This window comes from Phyllostomus hastatus, unplaced genomic scaffold (genome assembly GCF_019186645.2).
Source record: "Phyllostomus hastatus isolate PE091 unplaced genomic scaffold, TTU_PhHast_1.1 phas_scaffold_1066, whole genome shotgun sequence".
NCBI classification, from domain to species: domain Eukaryota; kingdom Metazoa; phylum Chordata; class Mammalia; order Chiroptera; family Phyllostomidae; genus Phyllostomus; species Phyllostomus hastatus.
In genome coordinates this window covers 11,255,459-11,278,442 of record NW_025334004.1, presented here as the reverse complement: position 1 = coordinate 11,278,442, position 22,984 = coordinate 11,255,459, and positions in this window count along the sequence as shown.

The following is a 22,984-nucleotide window of genomic DNA, read 5'->3' as shown; positions in this document are numbered from 1 at the left end:
AGTTTGAACTGGCCAATGCTTCCCGCAAAGAGCCAACTTAAATACCAAGCAAAAGATCCATTTACAGTGTCAGAAAACCCCCAATGCCTATGGGCGGAGGGAGACTGTTGCTGTGGTGCTGCCAGAGAAGCTGCAGGAGAACTATTATTATCTAGTTTAGGGAGATATGGAATAAAAATAAACAGCCGCAGTGGAGGGCAGACGCATGACGAGGGAGCAAATGTGAAAGGCGATGTGGAGTCACAAATTTCGAGCCTGAATGATCAAGCTTTATTTGTTCCCTGTACAGCTCATAATTTTAACGTGTTATTATGTGAAGCAGCCAGTTTGGTTTTACACGGACGAAGGAGGTTTTGCATGATTAACGGGTCATATCTGCCAGTCACTTCATCTATGAAAAGGCAGACTGGCTCCAAAGAGGTTGTTCAAGTTATTTTCAACTTTTGGGACACGGAGACAAGTGCTCCTGAAGTTAGCATTCTCTCCCACAAGCCAGTGCTGAAAAAAAACTGGTGGTGGGCTAGGGGAGTGCAGAAGACGATGCAGAATGGTCCCTGGGGTTCCAGGGAAGAAATCTTCTCTGTGCATGCCAGTGAACAGCCTTCAGCATCCAGGGGTTCAAGATAGGGGCTGGGCTACCCCGCAGGAGGAGGGTTTGGTTTAGCTTTTGAGGCTCCTTGGGAGCTCTCCAGGGTCCTGACAGCTCTGCTTCAAATGTTCTGTGACCTAGTGGGCCCTCAGGCCTAGAGCTGGGTCCGCTGCCTCCGCCTTTCCGGACCTTGCCCTCTGGGTACCAACAACACCTGCCGTGAACAGCCTGCCAGCATCCACATCCTCCTCAGCCTCAGGCCACGTAAAAAGGTGGCACGGTGTCGTGGGAAGAGGCTAGACTTTCAAGTCACGCAGATGTGGATTCAAATCTCAGTTCTACCACTTTTTCCATGAGTTAGGAGAGTTATCACTTCTCCTGATCTGCAGTTTCCGTCTTTGTAAGATGCGATAATAACATGTGCCTTTTGGAGCTGTTGTAAAGATTTTTAAAGTGGGTGACTGACTATAAAACACTTACCTTGTGCCTGGCACATAGCAGGTGCTCAATAGCAAATACCTACATCATCATCCGTGTGCCACTCAGTGCTGGGCTTGGGACACTCTGCCAACCTGTCAGCCCCTGGGCTGGTGACCCCTTTCCCTTTCATCCGTTAGAACTCAGTGGCCACAAGTAACAAAAAAGGGGCATGGGCTTATGTAAAACAAAAGGGGGGGTGCGTTATGAGGACATGGTGGTGTCTAACAGAAGCCAAAAGCCTGAGTCCACGGCACCTCGGCAGGGTTGTAAACTGGGCGCGGTGAGGTCACCAGCACTTCCATCATCTCCCATCCCCTCTCCTGTCTGGCGTCTCCTCCTCCCATCTGGAGGACAGCTGTCTTCGTTCTTCCATCTGTGCGGCAGCATACACCCTCTGTAGTCCACGAGTATCCACCCTGTAGGTCTAAAATAGACAGTGGGCCAGGCTGGCTCCATTTCTCAGACCCAGCTCCAGTTTATTGGAGAGAAAATATGGTGGGCACTGTTTGGAATGACCCTGGATACAAACGAGCCAGACTGGGGGCAGGTCTGGGAGAGCCATTCCCAGGGCAGACGAGGTGAACACACACCCAGCGGAGCCACGTGGATTTCCAGTGCAGACCACTCTCAGATGCTGGTCGCTGCACAGAGATTAAATTGTTGCTCTATGGTAGATAGATAGATAGATAGATAGATAACAGATAGATTAGACGTGATAAAGACAAAGGTACTTCAGTACCTAGTTTTAAGATGTATTTCTCTCGTCATTAGACTCTTGCAGAGTAAAAAGCGAGGGGTCCTGGTCAAAGTGGGACCCACCAATGCCATTCAACACCTTTCACTGTGGGGACCACGGTGGGAAACACCGCAGACACCGAGTTTGCACGGAAGCCCTCGGAGGTGCACAGTCCCTGCATCGTCCTCTGTCCTTGGCAGGGGAGGCTGGCAGAGTGACTGGGCCTTTTGGTTTCCCGTTCTGTGCCCAGAGGCAGCATGACCCTGGAGGAGACCCTCCTGGCCCAGGACTGGCCACGCATAGAGAGAGGAGCCTCGGATCCATACCCCACAGACTATTGCAGGATGAATATTCAGCCTCAAAGGGTTTAACTGCACCACCTCATTGTCTGTGCTCCGCAGACCCTCCTCTCTGGCAGCCTGGGTGCGGCTCTGTGACCTGTCTAGGTGATGCTTCTCACCTTGGCCGAACATCAGAAGCCTTTACAGTGTTTAAAATATTAAAAATCCTTAGACCACCCCTCACCTTTCTAGAACTGTTTTAAAAGCGCAGGAGTGTGGGCAAGAACTTATTTTTCAAAACAGCTTCCTCTGTGACTTGAATTTACATCACACTAGAAAGCTCTGGACCAGGGTAAACAGTCTCCCAGCACAAACAGAAGCTGAGTCTCTGTTGTGCCGTGCCTGGGGGTACAGACGCTGGGTGTGATTTCTAAGAACAGCTTCTGCTTCACTTCTCAAAGGGAAATGATGGCTTTCCTTTCTTCTGCACTGGCAAGCTCACCAGAACCCACTGTCTTGGGACCACTCCAGGCTGATGCACAGAGGACTGTGTCTGGACTCTTAAGGGTGTTTCCTCATCCTCCCCAGAGCCCTCAGAAGAAGGGTAGCCACAGGCCTGCAATTGGAGGATAGCAGTGTTTTACTGAAAGACGGCTAAATCAGTGCCTGTGGGGCAACGGGGCAGGATGTGCCTGTGATTATAGGGCTAAACCCTGCAAAAACCGCTGTTTACATAAGCCAACAGCCAGGGCTAATTGCTAAGGGTTAATTGGTAATGAGAAAGTGAGAGCTCTCAGCCCCCGTAAGAGGGGCAGAGAGGCTTTGGGGATGGGAGGCAGAGGGCAGTTAGGACCAGCAGAGAAACAGGGGAGCTGGACCAAAAACAGACAATAAGAGAGAGCTTTGGAGGACAGAGAAGCTCAGAGAAAACTCAGGGCTAAGTCACAGGAAGCAGAGAATTAGGCAGAAAATGTGAAGGGTACCAGGCAGAGAGACCTCAGCTGGCCCGCAGAGACCTGTAGCCTGAGTAGTCTCAGTGTAGCTCATGGGAATAGCTCAGAGCTCTCGAGACAGAGAGTTTGGCCTTAGCCAAGGACTTGCCTCTAACAAGCTGTGTGACCTTGGACAAGTTGCCTGACCTCTCTGGGTCTTGGTTTTTCCATCAGTAAAATGGCAGGGTGGGAGCAGTTGATCCCTAGGTTGTCTCCCAACTTTGGACTGTGGACAACGTTGCCACGGTCTGGGGAATGCTCAGCCCCAGCTGCCGTGTGTGTTGGAATCCCCTCATTTCCTGTCTGGGCACTTGATGCTCAGAGCCCCCCCACCCATGAATAAAGAAGACAGTTGGGCACCCAGGGAGACTGGCAGCCTGGGTGGGGCCACAGAAGGGCGTCAGAGCCATCTGGGGAGCAGAGGGGTCTGCAAGCGCAAGGAAACCCGAGGCCGGAGCCAGACTCCCGTGTGGTCTCCTCTCCCCGCGCCTCCCCCAGGGATCTTCAGGAGCCCTGCAGAGAAGTCTCACTGCTTCTCAAGACAGGCAGAAACGATAGTTCTGTTCATGATCAGGTCACACCGCCGGATCACGGTATCGGGTTTTGTTTTTGTTTTTGTTTTTGTTTTGCCTGGGGCAAGAATGGCCGCGGTGCAGTGTGGTAACTGGGTATACTGGCAGCCACCCACGCCTTTGATGGATGAAAACCACATGGTGAATTACAGCTTCCCTGTGAAGTCTGTTTGGCAGCCATGGGGTCTGTATCTGTCAGTGTCTCGTTCGGAAAACAGAAACCATGGCAGTTACTTTAACAGAGAGAATTTAATCTAGAGAATTGGCTAAACGGGCACTGGGTGACTGAAGAGGCAACACACACACTCACACACACACACACACACACACACACACACACACAAAAGGAGGTGGGGGACACGCTGAAAAAAAAAAACAGTGAGTAATGCAAGAGAGGCTGCCACTCTCAAGGCAGGGACAAAGGAAGGGTTGGGGTTGCTAGAATCCGGAGCTGGAGGAGGGACTGCAGGGGGTGCTGCTGGGACCTTGGCTTCTGAGGGGCAGGGGGTGCTGCCTAGTTGGTGTTTCTGAGTGACCGCAACACACAGTGAAGCTCCTTCTAGAAGTGTTCAAGAAAAGCTAAAAACCAGAACTGACTTCTGCTGCCATGAGGAAGAATCATCCTTGGAGAGAGCTTGACAGAACAAGAACCAAATCCGGATGGAGCACATCCCAGTTCCCTCCCCCTCCGGCCTCCCCAGGGCAGAACCTACCAGGGATCTGCCGGCAAAGGGGACCTATGGTCTGCAGACTCCCAGCCTGGGCACCACAGAGCCTCGTGTGGAAGAACGGGGTCAGACTGAGAGACCGCATCTGGCAGTCTGTGCAGCAGCCACGAGGGCCGGGCAGGTCGGGGAGAATCACGGAGGCCCAGGGGTGCAGTGTAAAGTCTACGCTGAAGTTTGCTTTGAGGTGGTGCTCTGGGACCCGTGGAACTGCAAGAGCTCCAGTAGCCGGATCTGAGGTGAGACCTGAGCTCAGAGTGGCGCTCGGCTCCCAGCGCAGCCCCAGGAGTCCAGGGCCAAACAACCCTGCTCTGGAGACAGGAAACCAAGAAATGGTTGGCTTGCAGGCTCATCGCTTTCAGTCTCAGCATTTTCTCGCCTTCTTTCCTTTCTTGTGGGGGGAGAGGGGACACATTGTGAGGAACTAGCTCCATCGGCTATGCAGATGTGGAGGGAGAAGACCAACCCCCTCACTCCAGGCAAAGCTCCCCAGAACCCACCCCGGGCGCTGCCTCGCCTCCATGGACATTGTCCTTGCTGATCGGAGCCACTCCCAGGGCTGGAAGGAGAAAGGGCAGCGGCTGTTCCCTGGTCCTGGAGATAGGTATCTGCCACACATGGGGGCAGGATGCAGGGGAGGCGGTGAGGCACATGGAAACAACGGGGCCGTTCCCACTACCCACCATGCACAGCTGCAGGAGTGTCCATTCTGGGAAGCGCCCGTCCACATAGACCAGGGGCGGAGCCCAGCGGAGCAACCGCCCTGTGCCAGGCCACCGTGCCTCAGCCTTTGCCACCTCGGGGCTGGTGACCAGACCTCCCACTGCCAGCCCCACATACTGCTCTGTCTGAGTGCACAGAATGAGGGAATTAGCAGCCCTCATCAGTGCCTGATGGAGTACAAGCACCCCGATTCCCTTGCTCCCAGGTGGGCTGAGTCTGAGTTGCCCATTCTATGCTATTTCCAAGCAGAATTAAACTCCAGGTACCCTCTCCAGGAACTCACGTAGTAACCCTCTCCCGTCCAGGCCTCTTACCCACTCCCACAGCCTTTCCGGGGTCAAAGACACCTAGGGGAGAGGGGAGAGGGACCTCATGTCCGGACAGAAGCTGGCCCCAGGGGTGGGCCCAGCCGGGGACAAAGCAGTGGGCTCGAGCCCCGCCATCTGCAGGAGTCTCCCGAGGGCCCCACAGGAAGCGCCCGCAGCCACTGCCTCCGGATCCCGGCCTGCGGCACAGGCTGAGGTTTCTCTGAGCGAGGCCGCAGCTGCACTCCGGGCGTTTGTTTTCCCTGCCGCTCGGTCACACCCATATCTACATGACACCTGGGCCTTTGAGCTCTGCGCATACTTCTGAAAAGGGAAAATCTGGGTCAGGCTGTCACCATCCAAGTGAGGTTTCAAAGGACTTTCCATTCCCCAAGCCCTTCCCTTTGAACTTGGCCAAAACTTTCCTCCCGGGCTGATATTTCTTCCCCAGAATGATAGCCCAAAGGTGAAAAATGCAGGGCAGCATTCACCACAAGTGGGTGGGGTTGTTTTTGAGTCTGATGAGTAAGCGAGGAAAAGTACTGGCAGCCGAGGCCAGCGGCCCCTGTCCCGTCTGGGATTGCCCGGCTTGGTGCCCAGGCCTGGCCAGCCACCCATGCTGTGAGTGGCCACTCGGAGAACCCCCTCTCGGAACCGCAGCTGGTTGAAGCCACCAGCCTTTCTCTCCTCGTGCTTCCTGATACGGCCCTGTGGGGCGGGGGGGGGGGGGTCACCCACAGAACTCCAGCCTCAGAAATGTGTCCCAGACCAGACAGGGCCGGAGGGCACTGTCAGCATCGATGTCACCACCCTGGAGCTCTCCCCTGCACCCTTGGGTCATCCCTGCCTGCGCGCCCTGGGCTCCCGGCTCGGCTGAACAGTCCAGGTTACTTCTGTTCCAGGGGACTTTCCCAGCAGCAGGTGAAATGGCTGGGCGTTGGTCTCTCTGACCTCCCCTGTCAATGCGGAAGGAGATGTGAACTCAATGATCAGAAATAAGAACCACACCCAAGAGTGGCTGTGAGCCACCTGGGCCTCTCCCCAAAACACCAGGTGTGTTTAAGGTGAACACCCCTCAGGCTGAGGCTTCTGGGGCATCTCAGCCGAACTGGGTCTGAGCCTGGACTTCACTGTGTGTCTGTGGGCAGGCTTCTTGGCCTCTCTGAACCTCAGTTATTGGGGTGGATTCCTGCAGGGTTGACAAGGGTGTTTCAATTGTGATGGGGTCAGGCTTTGCGGTTAGCACCAGGACGACATAAGGGCTTAGGTCCAGCGAAGGTGTGGCTGACCTCCAAGCCACGCTGGGGGAAGACCCCCTCCTGAGATACTGAGGAAAAGCTACTTTGTAGCCATGCAAAACCTGCGCTTCACAACCAAGAAGTCTCTGGTGGAAGGGGAACTGTTCTCAGACTGAGGAGCCAGAGAACAGACTTGGTCCAGAGGCTAGAAACCCATCTGGCGAAAGTGAATAGAACTGTGGCTGGGTCTGAGCCTGCTCCCTGGGCTGCCCCTTGCTCTGCCCTGCCTCGCCTCCCCAGGCTTGGATGTCTACAGCCAAAGTCTCCACTCCCTGACTCAGCAAGGAGTTCCCAAAGCAAAAGTCTGAGAGGTTGGACTTGAACCAGGGAGACCTAGTTCAAAGCTGAGCTACTTTCCAGCTGGGTGACCATGAAGAAGTCACTCAACTTTACTGACCTCACTTTCCTTGTCTGTAAAGGGGGTAATAAGCGCGCCTCCCTCCTGAGGCTCTTCTGAGGATCAAATGAGGCAACACCTGTGAGATCCTCAGAGCTGGCTCCACACACGGCACGGCACCCGGCGTATCGTCAGGAATGGTTAGTTCTTTGTTACTTGGTTGTTGTTGTTACTTTTTAAACTACAAAGAAGGATGCTGGACCACAGATCTCTAAACTCACTGGCACTCAGCTCCTGTGTTCAGTAAAACAGAGTAAATGCCTGCCTGATTCATTGTAGAAATTTCAAGTTGTGCAAAACTGCTTAACTGGAAACGGGGGCTGGTCCAGAAGAAGGGCCGGTCGGACGCAGTTTCCACCCCTGCACCCAGTCTGACTCGGCACCGCTTCTGTCGGCTGCAGAAGACCAGCAGTTCTCGAGCTCCTCATCGCTGGTGGGAAAAGTCAGACCTGGGAGGGCAGAGGCCCAGATCAAGGGAGCCACACATCGATGTTTCTCTCCCTCTCTTTCTCCCTTCCCCATAAAACCTTGACACAATAAAAGTAATGAAGACCAGGAGTCAGCAACATCGAGCTCAAGCACGAGATCGGAGCTGTGTGACACGTGGTGGCGGTAAAGGACGGTGCGTGTCCCACCGGAGGCCACCTGTGAAGGAAGGGCCGCCCCACACGGTGCCCCCCCAGCCCTCCCACCGCCAAAGGGGGAGTCACAGCTGGTGCTCGGTTATCCGGCAAGGCTGGTGGCTGATTACCTGTCTGCGGAGCTAAGGGAGCCAAAGCAGTTTATTATAGCGTTGCCACAAAAGTGCTTCCAGGAACCACTGGGAAACTGGTTACAATGCAAGAAGTCTGGAGCTCACCCTGACATCCCACTTCAGTCTGGCTGGGACGGGGCCTAGGAACCTGCATTTTACCTGACTCCTTGGTCATTCTGGTGCGCACACGATTTGAGAAACCTTGCAATGGGGGTTCTTCTCCCCTCACCTCCATCCTGGCCATGCATTACAGGCCACCGCTGTCCCCCGACTACCACAAAACAGCGTGGGCGCTCCTCCCACTGGTTCTACAGCTGTCCTTCCTTCCCTACAGATAATCCCTGTCCATCGTCGGCTGTGATGATCTCTCTACGTCCTTTCAACAATGCGTTTGCGCGCTCATGTAAAATGTGAAGATCTTATACAGATGCCATCATTCTAACACATTGGGGTGGATCTTGTTCCTTCCATCGTACAAAACGCCAGGCAAGGACTCCACACCCGTGCATGTAGATCTGCCTCATTCCTTCTCTCTTCTCATTCCTTCTCCTGAATCTTACTTCGTGACAGCTGTCTGCCTTGGTTCTTTAATCACGCCCCACTGAGGAGTGCCCAAATCCCCTATCCCATTTTTCCCTCTGATTACGAACCCTGTTTCTTTGGACAAGTCCTTGGGTTCATTCAGTCGATTTGTGGGCACTTCCCCAGACACAGGGGAGGAAGGAAGCAGACGGCCCTGGGGGCTGCTCCTGGTGTGTGTGGGGCGGGGGGGGGCTGCATTCTGCTGAGCCTCCACACTTCAGTGGAAAGCCTTTCAATAATTACCTGGCCATTCACTGGAACATTAGCTCCTCTCACTCATTTGCCTCTACCTGGACTGAGGATGCGTATCACTGCACCCCTGAGATAGGTTTCCAGCTCCCCCACCCCCTGCCCCCACTCCCTGCCACTCCCTGTCCCCAGCTGGTGCCACCAGACTGCTCGTCCTCACCCACCGTGGGATGCGTCATTCCCCCACTGAACCCGAAGCCCCAGGCAGCCGCCTGCTGCTGGTGCTCGCTCCAGTCCAGCACTGGGCCTGCCTTTCCAGTGTGACCCTCTTCGGGCCCTGCCGCCGATCAGATGCGCCAACAGGCTGGAGTCTCCGTTCTCTAAGCCCATGTGGGAGACTGCTGGGGGTGCTGTCCCTCCCAGCGCGCATCCCTGTGGATTACCTGCCTGCCCTCAAACCCCACACAGGGCTCACACCTCTGTGAGAACCCCTCCAGGGTTACCCCCTCTCCTCTGTGCTCCCCGAACACTCAGATGTCCCCCCCGCCTGTGGAATTCTTCATTCCAAGTAGTGTGACAACTGCCCCTGCGTGCAGGTCTCCTCTTCCCACGGGACTGCCCCGGGGCCGTGGACACACACCAGAGGCCGGTCTCAAACTCAGCAAAGGAGCATGGCTGCCCGTCCTTCCTCTCACCCAGCTGCGGGCCCTGGAAGCATTTCGGTTCTGAGCCTGGGCCGAGCCCTTCTCAGCTGCGGCACTGACTGCCGGGTTTCACCTGCTGGGTCAGCCTCACCCGGTGCTCAGCTCGCCCAGAACAATCCATCGACAGGTGAGCAGGCGCTCACTCCCCCAGAGAAGTGGAGCTCGGCTTCTCCGTGCAGAACAGTCACGGGGCGGGGGGTTGTTAAGACAGATGCTGGGCCCCGCACCCCAGAGTTCTAGTTCAGAAGGTCTGGGGTGGGCCTGACAACTGGCAATTCTGGCAAGTTCCCAGGTGATAAGGCCTGGGGACCACCCTTGGAGAGCTGCTGCCTTAATCTGAGGTGAGATGAGCCTGAGGGTTATCTTCATTTATCTTCATATCCACCTTCAAGTCCGATCCTTATCTTTTGCAGCTGATTTCTCGCAGCTGGTGGCCAAGTTACCCGGCAGGGCTGGTGGCCCGGCTGCCTGGCTGCTGAGCCAAGGGCAGGGGGGCAGTTTGGGGGGTTGTGACAGGAGCGCTCCATGAACAGGAGAGACCATGGTGTCAGAAAATCCGTAATGCAAAGCCCTCCTCCTCTGCCCTTGCTCACGCCCTTTACCACCTTTATTTCAGTGTTTTGTGCGCTTTGGAGGGTCACAGGCCTCTCTGAGAGTCAGATGAAAGCAAAGGATTGGTGTCCCTAAAAAAGCATATGTACAGTTTTGTGTGCGAGGCCAGGGGACTCCACAGATCCCTACAGATTCCACCACGGACCTCAGGCCAAGGACCCGTCTGTAACTCAGTGGTGCTCAGCCCTCACTGTACGATTACGTGTCAGCTGGAGACAGATGCCCAGAAGGCTCCCACCACCACACAGCACTCGGGGGGACCTAGACGTGGGGCGTTTTCTAGTGTGCAGCCAGGCTGCCTCCCTGCTTTGCCCGGGCCCCTCCTCCCCCTTCTGAACTCCCTGGACCACAGGCGCCTCAGGCCCTTCTGCTCCGTGGGGTCCCCAGCCAGCCAGTCCTGAGCCTGCCCCGATGGTTAGCAGCGAAGGAGGTGGTGTGGGGTCGGTCCAGGGTCACCGTTCCTCAGTTACCCCCCTCCCAAGGGCTCACAGCCAGTCCCTAAGCCGCACCCTGCATCTTCTCGGAGCGGGCATCTGGAGCGGTCAGCCCCGTCCTCCCCACCTGGGCACAGCGCATGCCCCATTAGCGAGGCCGCTCCTTCCCACTTAGATTCAGATTAGCGATAGAAGGAGCTGCTGCTGCTCTGCCCTGTCTCCAGAAACAGTTAAGATGAAAAAGTGTCTCAAGCAGCCACACGGAAAGACCGGCTTCAGCACAGGGTGCTCACGTGCCGAGGAGAACCACAGTAGCAGTGGCAGCATCCCCAGGGGGTGCTTTAAGATTTCCAGAACATGGGACTCTGTAATCAATACATGGAGGCAGCACAGGCCATTGTAATTGATTAAGTGAAGTGCTTAAATAGAACAATCATAGTCTAATTACCACTCATCGCTAACTCAAGGTATCCTCTAAAGTTATAAAAACAATCTGTGGCTTTTCCCAACTCCTTCTGAGGAACTGAGCAGGAAGAAGTAGAGATTGGGGGGAGGCGGGGCACGAAGAGGAACAGTCAAGGCTCTTCCCCGTCTGGACAGCTGGGGTTCCTGGCGGCTCCGAGTCCTTTCACTTTCCCTTTAAGGAACTAACGGCCCTTACTCTGAGATGCCTTGGCAGGGCTGTCGAAGTGCCCCCTTCCGACGCCCACTGCCTTGCTCCTGAGTCACGTCTGGCACAGAACATCATCGTCCCCCAATCAGACCTTCTCTGGGTGAATCGAAACTTGAGCGAGATGACCTGAGGGTCACTCCACTGGCAGCTACTTGAACCAATGCCCTTTAGTTCCAGCTAATAAACAGTGCTTAGGCTGCCTTTAATCAGCCTGGGTTTATCAGCTTTTCCTGTATCCTTCCATACATTCCATTTTTGTTTAAATTAGTTTGTGTCTATTTTTCCCCCAAGCAACACAAGCTAACTGATCCAGGCGTCACCCAAGTTCCCTGCTGAGAAAGCTCCAGGAAATGACAGATAAGAGGCTGCATCCCCTGCTTTCTGTTAGGGCAGGGCCCGAGTGACTAAGACACTTCAGGGCTAGCCTAAGTGCAGGCACCGTGCAGGTCAAGGCCATATTGCATGGGTTCCAAGACCGAAGGTATGGCCAAGTTCAGGTGTATAGGGATAAGGTCCATGAGGTCCACAGACTGCAGAGGGGCCACTTCCCAGCAACCAGTGGTGACACAGAAATGGGGCAGCTGCTCCATCTCTCAGTCTGTGGTTGATGTGCTAGCTTCCTCTGGTTGCTTCATCAAACTACTGCAAATGAGGCGGCTTCAAACAACAGAAATGTATTCTCTTAGCGTCTAGAGGCCAGAGCGTCAACAATCCAGGCATCAGCAGGGCTGCACTGCCTCTGAACGCTCCCGGGGAGAACCCTTCCGTGCCTCTCCCAGCTTCTGGTGGCCCTAGCAGTTCCTCGACTGGTGGCAGCATAACTCCAATATCCTATTTAGTTTTTCAGTGGCCTCCTCCCCTGCGTGAGTAGGTCTCAAAATCTCCCTGTCTTTTCACTTATAAAGACACAGTCACTGGATTTAAGCCCCACCCTAAATCCAGGATGATTTCATCTCTAGATTTTTAACTTAACTACATCTGCAGAGACCCTTTTTTCCAAATGAGGTCACTTCAGTAGACTCCAGGAGTTAGAATTTGGACATCCCTTATTTGGGGCCACTATTCAACACACTGCAGCTGGTATCTGGGGATGGAATCTAGCCTCTGCCTCCCCTGCTCACCCCCACTCTCCATTGGAGCTAGGCAGGACATCAACAGCCCAGGAAGTAGGTTGTATCTCACAGGAGAGAGTCTGCTCCAGAGGAAGGCTGCTTGGCTAAAAGGCCTGCAGGGTTCGAGTGAGGTGAAGAGCCACCTGGGCCCAGTGTCGGGGGCATGCCACAAGATCAAAATATACTGCAGGTTGAAGACTATGGGTCTGGCTGTCAACACACCCGGAGTCCATGCTCACTGCAGGGCAGTAGAGCAGATGCTTCTCGTGCACCCCTCCATCTTCCCCTGGGGTGGCGAGTGCCCCAGAGATAACCTCACCATAGAGGACGTAACTGGAGAAAGAGCTGGGAGATGAAAGTCCCAGCCTCTCATCCTTTGGGGGTGGAATTCTGAGGTGCATCCCTTCAGGGTCCCCAGGAGATAGAGCCCCAATGACTGGCTATGGTAAACAGCTTAATAATCCATCTCCAGCTAGCTTTTTTCCCTTGCCTGCATCATTTTTCTTGGTCCTTTACTTCTGTGTTCTGGGATCCCCTCCTGTGGAAACAATGTGCATCCCGGCCCCTGGCCCAGGAACTGCTTTCTGGGGGAACCCAGGCCAGTTGCATTGGTACTGAAAGTGGACCCTTACACTGGACTCTAGAATGAGACCCTTCCCAGTTCACGCAGCAGGAGGACAGCACTGACGGTGGTGAAAGCCTTCGGCGCGCTGCAGCTCACACATATGGAGACTCCTGCCAGCGGTGTATTGGGGTAACACACAGACGGAGGGGAAAACATCGGCTCACACAGTAACCCTGGCACTTGAATGTGAGGGGGCAGTGATGATAATAAAGATTATGGGAAAGGATGACGTTTTTATATTGTCCTCGAAATCTGAAAGAAAGAAAACAACAGGCTCAGCCAACTAGCAACTCAGAGCATGCGGTGGAAGCCAGAGGCCTCGGGGCAGCATCTGAAGAGGCCTGCGGAGTCTGCAGCCAGACGGCTGACTGCGGGAAACCGGGCGCAGGCTTGCACCTGAGGGCGGCCACACTGCAAAGGGTTCGGATATGCAGTTTCAACAGGCTTCTTCTGCTAAAGGGAGGACCCCGATAGGAAAGGAATAGGCCCTGAAACCCAGGGTGGGACATACCGGGACATATGCATAGTACTATGAACGGTCAGATTTCCCCAACCCTCTGGGCTGGCAGAAGCACCCCCACACTGCTTACTAGAGAAAAGACCCCCCACCCCGTGGAGAAATCCAGGCTGTTGAATGGATAACACTCAGAGTCCTCAGGTGAGGGAGACGCCTCGGAGGTATGCTTGTCCTCCTCGAGATTGGACTGACCAAGAGAGAAGGAGAGAAGACACAAACTGCCAAGATTAGGAATGAAACGGATATCACCACAGGTTCTAAGATGTTAACATTAAGTAAGAAAAAAATTTAAAAATATTTATACCTATAAATTTGACAACTTAGATGAAATGGACAAATTTCTTGAAAATCACAAACCGCCCAACTCATTCAATGAGAAGTAGACAATCCAAATAACCCTAGGTATCTTAAAGACATTCACAGTTAAAAATCTTCCAACAAATAAAACCTCGGGCTCAGACGGCTTCACCGGAAAACCTTCCCAAACACTGAAGGAGGATGTAATAGCAATTCCACATGAATTCTTCAGGAAAGAAGAGGAAGGGAGAGGGACCTCCGCATCCAGGAAGATGAAACAGAACTTCTCCTATCCCTCCCACTCAGTGCAAGTTTAAGGACAACTAAAACTTTACATGTTGTGTTAAAAAAAAAAAAAACATAAGAAGAATCTGAAAAGTGGAAAGGAGAAGGCAGACCAGCCAGGGACTCTGGGACCCAAGGAACAGCATGATACAAAATTCCCTGAATTTCCTTTTTGCCTCACGTATCCCAGACTTACTGCTGAGGAAACCAGACATCTGGCAGTGGCAATAGGCACAGATCACAAAAGTCTCAACAACAGCCTACTCTCCTTCTCTAGCCAAAGGACCAGGAAGCCTATCAAGACAGGAAACTTCAGACAGTAACTGCTTGACTCCAGCAAATGCCATGGGGACCTGTGGGAGGGAGGGGACCTGTGGCACCATCCCCCGCCCCATCCAAAAGAACACACACACCAGCAAAACCCTGGTGGAGAGCCAGGACTTCCACCCTTACCAAGCTGTAACAAGATACTGATTCCCACCCCCAAGCAGGGTGGTATCATGAAAGGCTGAGTAGGGAGCTGGGACTTGAACCCCACTGAGTGGTCATGAGCCTCTTTCCATCCTCACCCTCACCCCTCCCACAGTGTCAATGGAGCCTGAATCTCCATTCCTGTCCAATGATAAGGAGGCACCGCTTCCCCTCCCCGCTGGGATGGTGTCAGAGGAGGCCTAGTGGAAGGTCAGGACTCTCAGCACCACCCAGAGGTAGCAAGGCCACCCCCACCTGTGATGTCAGTGCAGACCACAGGAGAAGCAGTGACAAGGCGTCCTGCTCCTCTCAGCCAGGGAAGAATCCCCCGAGGCTCTCAATGAGCCACTCAGCCGCCCCCACCCAGCTGTGATGAGGAGCCCGTCCCTCAGGAGCCGAGGGAGGCTGGATGGCACACTGGACCTGCACCCTGACTGAGCAGTAGCAGGTGGTACCTGCTGGTCCCCTGCTGATGCGCTGTCAGAAAAAGCCAGTTTAACCAAAGTTTTCAACGAGACCCAGAGGATCATAACATAATACCCAGTGTCCAAATTTCAACCCAAAATTACTCATCACCCTAAGAACTGGGGAGCTCTAAAACTGAACGAAATGATCGTCGGGAGATACCAACGCCAACATGACAGAGATGTTAGAATTATCTAGCAAAGATTTTAAAGCAGCCATCAAAAAATGCTTCAACAAGCAAATACAAACATGGGTGAAATGAATGAAAAAATAAAGTCTCAGCAAACAAAAAATCTCAGGAAAAAAAAAAGGAGATATAAAGAAGAGCCAAAAGGAAATTTTAGAACAGAAAAATACAATAACCAAATTTTAAATCTCTGTGGATGAGTTTAAGAACAGAAGGGAAGGGGACAGAGGGAAGAACCAGTGAATTCAAAACTAGAAAAATAGATATTACCTAATCTGAACCATATAGTGAAAACAGACTTAAAAAAAAAAGAATGAACAAAGCCTCAGGGAACTGTGGGGCTCTAACAAAAGACCTAATATGCATCATTCGTGTCATTGGAGTCCTGGAAGCACTGAGTACCAGCCACACAACCTGAAACCTTTCTCAAGAAGCACCTTGGGTGGTGGACACCAGTGGTGGGGCAGGGGAGGGTGCAAAGCTGGGCTTATGGAAGGCGGCTGCCGTCTAACCGTAGCTCAGCCTGGTCTGTGCGTGTACATGTTGACCACACCCTGAAAACTGGGTGCAAACTGAGAATTCCAGTGGGGTTGGTGGCGGTGCAGGAAGTGCTACCTGAATAAGAGAGACCGGGGCCTGGGAAACTCAGCCTTTACCATTAGTGTGACCCCAGCATGCCCCAGCCTGGGAAATGTGGGTCATATTTACTTTTCTAGATTTCCCAAAGTGGCTACATAAATAATATAGGTGCTCATAAATATGTTGGACAAATAAGTAAACAACTGATCTCATCCACGCAAACAGATTTCACTGGATGATGTCATTCACGTAATGATGTAAATATAATTTATGACTTATGTGACTTACACTGAGGACAGGAGCTGTGTCTCCACCTCTCTGTGTTTCCAACGTGCCTAGCACAGTGTTCTCTGTATACGTACGGTGGACCCACGCCCAGCGTGTAGCCCAGGATAACATCCCAACTGAAATGGAACACTGTCACCCGTTGGCTCTGGCTTACCAGCCATTGCCGAAGGCACGAGGCAGCACACCGAGTTCCCACCGCACCACCGCACCACAGTGACGGTGACTCAAATCGCGCTGGTGGGCAGAAGCTGAAGCTCATTCATCGGTAATGAGGAGAGAACATTATTTCCCCTAAGAAGCTGAGTGGCTGCCGATATCTGGGTGGAATTCCTTCTCTTCCACCTTGTTTACCAGCACTCAACGCTACAAGGAGATGTCATTTATCTACATTTTTTCTGGATAGTTCAGTCAACATGTTAAAGGTCAAGCTGTCCTAAGAAAAGTGGTTTTTAGTTAATGGCTAGGAAATGCAGCTTCTCTTGTCCTTTCTGGGCAGTTTCCTTTGTGAACAGACCGACAACCTTGCAGCTGTTTAACTCCTCTGTGACTGCTGGGGTGTCCAGAATGGTCCAGGGGTTACTCCTGCAGCGAAAGCCAGGACCAGCGACTGCGGAAGGAGAGGGCCGTTGGCACATGGTCCAGGTCCGCTTGGCCTGCCTGCAGCTGAAGGATAGGAGAGCAAGCACCCTGTTGGCACACCGGCTGCCCAGATCTCAGACTTCAGTCCGGTGTTTGCAGTGGTGTGGATTTGTGTGGCACTGAGCAGATGCTGGAACTCCTGCCATGGAGGAAGATCCTGTCAGCGTCTAGCTGTTGGCCTGACTGCCCAATCCTGGCCCGGCACAGGTAGGGCTCCCTGAGGACAGCAGTAAGGACTCCCTCCACACCCCCTCCCTGCCGTGATATAGCCCTTGGGGACAGAGAGGTCCTTGTAGAATTCTACGTGGGACAGAAGACATGTCCCTCCCACCCTACCAAGAAGGGACTAAAATCTACTTGGGAATAACTGGAATACAGAAGACTGTGATCCCCAAAGATTCAGTTCTTCACACATGGAGGGGACTCCTCATAATACGAGAGGGGTCCCTGAGAATATGAGAGGGTCCCGTCCCTGAGACAGGATGGGACTAAGGAAAAGGCATCCAGACCCTGTCAATGCAAACATTTTCCAAAGGTGTGGTCTAGGGAGATGGTCCTCCAATGTTAGCAGGAGCTGGAATTATCTGGAGACCTATCGAAACACAGATGGTGGGTCCCATCCCCGAGGCTCTGAATGAGCAGGTCTGGGGCGGGGCCTGATCACTGGCATTTCCAACAGGTTCTCAGGCGATGCTGAAGCAGCTGGTCTAAGACCACAGTCGGAGAACCGCCGGGCTGGAGTGTGAGATTGCCAGGTCTACCTCTTGCCCTGTCTGATGTTGTCTGAACAGGCCCATCAGATCAGCCCTGCCTTCTGGTGGGGCTTGTGTCTCTGCCCTGTACCCTCACCCTCACCTCTGGTTTGGCCTTTATGCCAATGGATCCCCCATCCTGCCTCCAGCTCTCTGGACCTGGTCTTGGCTCAGCTCCTGCTTTATCCAGAGGTTTCCCTGGAACTCTATCCTGGTGCCCCCTCACCCCCACTACCTCCAACAAGCTAGGTCAAGAAAATTCCCCACCCAAACAGCTCCTTGCTGCCCCCTCCTGGTTCCTGGAAGCGAACACTGTTTGGTAACAGGAAAATTAACCCTCTGGAGTCTAGTCAGTCCCAGGCTTGAGCGATCTTTTATATCCTAGCTGGGGAGATAAAATCAGTTCCTCACTTACAGAACCTTTAAGATGTTTGCAAAGCTGTAGATCAACAGGCTCAGATGCATGAGAATACAAAACTCTGTTTAGGTCACATGTACCTTTCCACCCCCTGACTGCCTCGATTAATTCCAGATAATTCACAAAAGTTAGATCCCGGGCTAGGAGTGGCTCCTAACACTTTAGCCCCCAGTTTGGCTCTCCCCCCAAAGAGTCAACAATCTTCCTACAGGAGCTAAGAAGAGGCGAGACCTAGGGCTAGGGGGAAGCTCGGGCTGCGGGGCCCCAGGCTGGCCCACTCAAGCCTGCCCACCTCATCTGCCATGAGGTGCTGGGAGGAGCAATGCACTCACTGTGTTAGTCGTTTAAAAGATCCAGGAAAGCAGTGTGGAATAAGAAATGTTTTTTAATTTAACTTGTCTGGTGTTGCTTGAGGAAAAAGAGGTTCAATTACTGGCGGGTGAGAAGGTCAGCTCGGACTCGTGCGAGCCTCTGAAGGGACCTTGGGGGCGTCGGCGCTGTGGTGAGGAGTCTTCCATCCACGTCATCCCCCCCAGAACTGATGACTTTAATTTACCTGAACAGGAGCACGTCCAGGAACCGTGCCTATGTTTGGCTGCTGACGCAGGGAAATGTGGGGTTTGCGGGTGGCATTGCGGGGCAGAGGGAGAATGGAAAGGGGAGGTATTCTCAAGTGAGCTGGGGAAGAATTGGGGGGAACTGTAGAGAGGGGTGCGTGGCTGAGGAATAGGAACAGTACACAGCAGGGCGTGGGGCGGGATCTAGAGGAAGGAGGAGGAGAGGACTCCAGGGGCCTTCCTCAGGCAAGGACCTAAAGGTGGGAAACAGAGTAAGGAGCCTGTATCTCTCCCGATGGGGTGGGGGTGGGGGCAGGGTGGGGATGGGGGAGACGGCTGTGGGGCAGAGATGAGCCTTAGGCTGCTGGCGTCAAATCAAGTTGAACACACAAACCTCTGTGTGAACTTAGGACCTTTCTTGGGGCGGGGGACAGGGGCAAAGGTGTGACTGGGAGGTCTAAGTTGGGTTCTCTGACTTTCAGCAGCTTACAGTTTATACAGATCCTCCCTGTCCACCTCCCTCCCCAGACTCCACCTCCTTCAATGAAAGATGAGTCTATGAAGAGTTAAATACCAACTCAAGACAGCACCAAGAAAGACTGAGGTTCCTACAGCCCACTTCTGATCAGACCCAACCTCTACCCCCAACCCTCCTCGGAAAGCTTCAGTGTATCCCCCCAACACCTGCCCCCGCCCCCAGCTCTGGGGCTAAATGGCTCACTGCTCTCTAAACATAATTTGAGTGACTCGTACCCCCTGCCCCCACCCAGCCACCAGACACCCCCTCCAAACTGTATTCCCACCTTCATGTTACACCTCCTACCTCCCACCCCCACAACTGTCCTTAGGCCTCAGCGAGGGAGTCCTTGCTTGGGTCCCTCAGGCTTTACAGGGCATCACTGTGGCCGGTGTCTGATCATGCCCTCTCCACAGAGCACGGAGTTCCCAGGCCAAGGGGATGTGCCCACTGGAGCCCTTGGCTCATTTCCAAACCTGCGCTCCAGCGATCCTGACCCAGGAGGCCTGAGCCCGCTCCCAGCCTTCCTCCTGAGTGTGGACACTGCCTCCAGGCTGTGTCCCCAGGCTCAGGGCGGCCAAAGGGCAGCCACTGTGAAGGTCCGGCAGAGGGGACCTGTTATGTGCGCTTCCTGTCGCAGCAGAGGGGCCCCTGCTGCTAGGGATGGAGCAGGGGCCAGGCCACACAGGGGCTCGGGGCCAGAGACAGGCACTCACTGTGATGACATGTCCTGCACAGAAGTCCAAGAGGTAGAAAGTGCTGCATTCGAACGTGGTGGCCTCCAGGTCTTTCTGAAGGTGTGTCTGTCAGGGCAGGAGGACAGACCATGTTTCATTTGACAACAAATTAGTGTGAATGTTAACTCCTAGACACTTGGACGTATGGCATGAGGCCCAGGCCCAGCAAATGTCGGGGTGGGCCTGTCCAGCTGCAAACATCACTGGGGAATGGAGATTTTTCCGAAGCTTTCAGAGGAATGAGGGATGGTGACACTGCAAAACTCCATGCATTTCTATTTAACCAGCTCTGTCCTTCCCCCAGTTTCCTCTCCTCACTACAGCCAGCCCATCTCTCCTTTCCCCCCAGGGATCATCTCCCTGGCTAGCACCTCCAGCCTTGCTAGGTTCCACCTCCTCACTCCTCCACCCGGAAGACTCTCAAACTCCCCTCAGCTCCCACCCCCACCCCTCAACAAAAGCCCCGTGCCTAGTTAAACAGCTCTCAGCAAAGCAAAAGCCCACCCCACGTCGAAAGGGTCTCTTCTCCCCACTAGTGCTGCTTTCTGGGATCAGGCTACCTTCTGTCACTGCCGTATCTTTGAGTCGTCTCTCCGACTAGGTGGCGAGCAACTCCAGGCAGAGACTGTGCCCTGTTTGGCTCCCATTCCAGCACCTTATACTTTGAGAGCATTCATGCAAAGTTTCATGGATGGATCACAGAGGAGTTGGAACCTGCGTGAGACCTGAAGGATAGTATAATATGGAAAATGAAGTCAGAAGAGGAAAGGAGTAGAGGGCACAGGAGGAGAAGCAGAGGTCTCCATCTCGGTGGGCAATAGTGAGCCATCGACCAGACCATTCTTGAGCTAGGACATGATAACACATTAGGAAGATCAATCCGTGTAGGATTTACTGAAGTCAGGGACTGCCAAGACGCAGGGAGGAGAGGAGAACAGTTGGAACCTTGGATGTCAGAGGGGCAGGGGTATGAAAGCAAAGCAAATGGATGCAGGAGGCTGTAGCTTGGGCTTGGCAAAATGACCTGCCTGAGGCCACACAGTTCAGACAGTCAGAACTAGAACTCCAGTCCCCTGATCACCAAGCCCTATAATTTCCTCCACATGGAGTCTGAGGCGGGGCTGACTGAGTGTTGAAAGCAGCCGAAGGGGAAGTTTTTCTCAGCAGACATGGCACTGGATACTCCACCTGGGTTCTCCCCACGTGCCTCTGGCACCATTCCAGGTCACAGCTTTCTGCAGGAGATTCCGACCTTCCCGCCTGGCAGGAAAGCACAGGCTCTGATTTGGGTAGGGTTGAGGAATACCCCATGGCGAAGAGATTCATGTTAGCTACTGTTCAACCCTTCAGCTCCTCACCCTGGTGGGATGGGTGGGCAGATGGTGACGCTTGCACCCCAGGACTCCAGGTGAGGGGTGAGGGAAGATGGGATAATTCCTGCCACTTGTACAGTGTTCTTTGGCTTCCAAAACAGCATTTGTGACCACCCCACTTTCCCACCTCTCTACCTAGTGAATTGTATTCACTCTCCGAGTTGCTTCCTCTGGACTCACAGCCCTGTGTATCCACTGCAGTTTACTACTTGCTCCCCGCTGCCAGCAACAGCTGTGTGACTTTGCAAAAATCATGTAACCTCTCTGTGACCCAGTTTCATCATCTGTAAAAGCAGGGTGATGACAGTATCATCCATAGTGATTTTAAGCGGCTTACATGAAATAATAGACCAAAAACTGCTCCACCCTGCTAGCCATTATGGTGACTACAATGCCTTGTCGGTCGGTTGATTGTGGGTCTCTCTCCCCCACTGCTCTGAAAATTCCCTGAGGACAGGGATCGCATCTGGCTTGTGTCCACGTCCCCAGCTCTGGCTTAAGGACCAGCACAAAGCAGGCCCATTTATTCCATCCACCAGCACTTGTTGAGCACTGTGAGCGAAATGGGTTTAGAGACGAATGAGGAGTGTGAGGGGCTCCCACAGTCAAGGTGGACACAGACCGGGATATCAGGAGGGCAGCAAGGGTCTCGATGCTGCTCCGGCCGTGAGTACAGCCAGGCACGAAGGAGGAGGCGGGCAGTCTCCACCAAGTCGACGCTTGTTCAGACGAACGGGATTGTCCCATTTGACCCCTGCAGCAACAGCGTTTCAGGCTGAGGAGATGGCCACTCAGCTTAGACAATCCGACCGCGAGTAAGTTACGGGCCTGGGCCTGGGCCTGGGCCGGGGCCCCTCACTTCTCGAGGAAAGGTGCTCACAGGGACCCCCCGGAGATCCCTCCTTCCACTGCTCCCCAGCCTCAGCCTCTGCCCAGAGCTTTGCCGTTAAAGGACTTCCGGGCAACATCCATTCATTTGCTGGGCTCTAACCTGGGCCAGCCCTGGCTTCCAGGGTATTTTTAGCTCTGGGCGGCCAGGCCAGGCTGGTGATTGGCAGCAGGCGGGGCCCACCACGTTTCCGAGCCCTCCGTGTTATTGCTGGCTGGGTATGAGAGGTGGCTAGGCACGGGGAGGGGGACAAGGCATACCTGGCACCACAGCCCATAGCTGCCTCATTGTCCCTGGGGGAGGGGCCGGGCTGCTGCTGCTGTTGCTGCTACTGACCCAAGGCTGGGAGCATTCTTTCCTGTTGATTCATCACAGGGAATGCTTTGGACCCACTTGGGGCAGGGCAGGGGCACTGGGGGGACATCTGAGACATGGGCAGCCAGGGGTGGATGGCGGTCCCCTGGCAGCCAAGTCAGTGTGTCACCCAGGGATCAGAAAGGCCCACCTTGCCATCCTAGCTCTAATCAATCTCTGTCTGTGGTGAAGTTTGTTTACACATCTGCCTCTCCGACCAGGCGGGGAAGGCCCCTCCCACCCACCCACCCCTGTGTGTCTAGCACTCCAGCACCCTGTCTGGCACGTAGGAGAAAATCAATAAAGGTTTGCTGAATGAATGAGCCTTTGGAATGACACTCAGGCAAGGCAGGGGGGAGGGGAAACCGGACTGTACTGACCTGAGCCCAGGGAAGAAGATGGGAGGTTAGAACTCCCCATTTCACAGATGGGGGCACTGAGGCACTGGGAGGGACCAGGACTGTGGAAAAGAATGTGAAGGAAAGAGACTGGCACCTGGGTGCTCAGCTAATTTGGTGGGACTCTGTTCTTTTAGCCTTTTCTACTTTCATCTTATTCCATAGCTTCCCCCTATCCCACCCTCCACACACACCCTTCCCCACACGCCTGTCAAAGGCCAGGACCGCCTCACTCCACTCTGTAAGCAATGGTAGTGAAGGATTTAAATTTTCCTGGTGACTTGGGGATTGAGTCGTGTCTCTTGGGACTCAATGTTCTCAACTGCACAATGGGCAGAACAGAGGCCTCAAGGCCATGGAATAAATTTTGAGGGACCAGGGCAACACAGGACCACCTATTACTCCAGAGAGAGCACACCTGCACCACACTATCTGGATCATTGGAACGGAGCCCCCGAACTGCTGTCCACACCCCCAG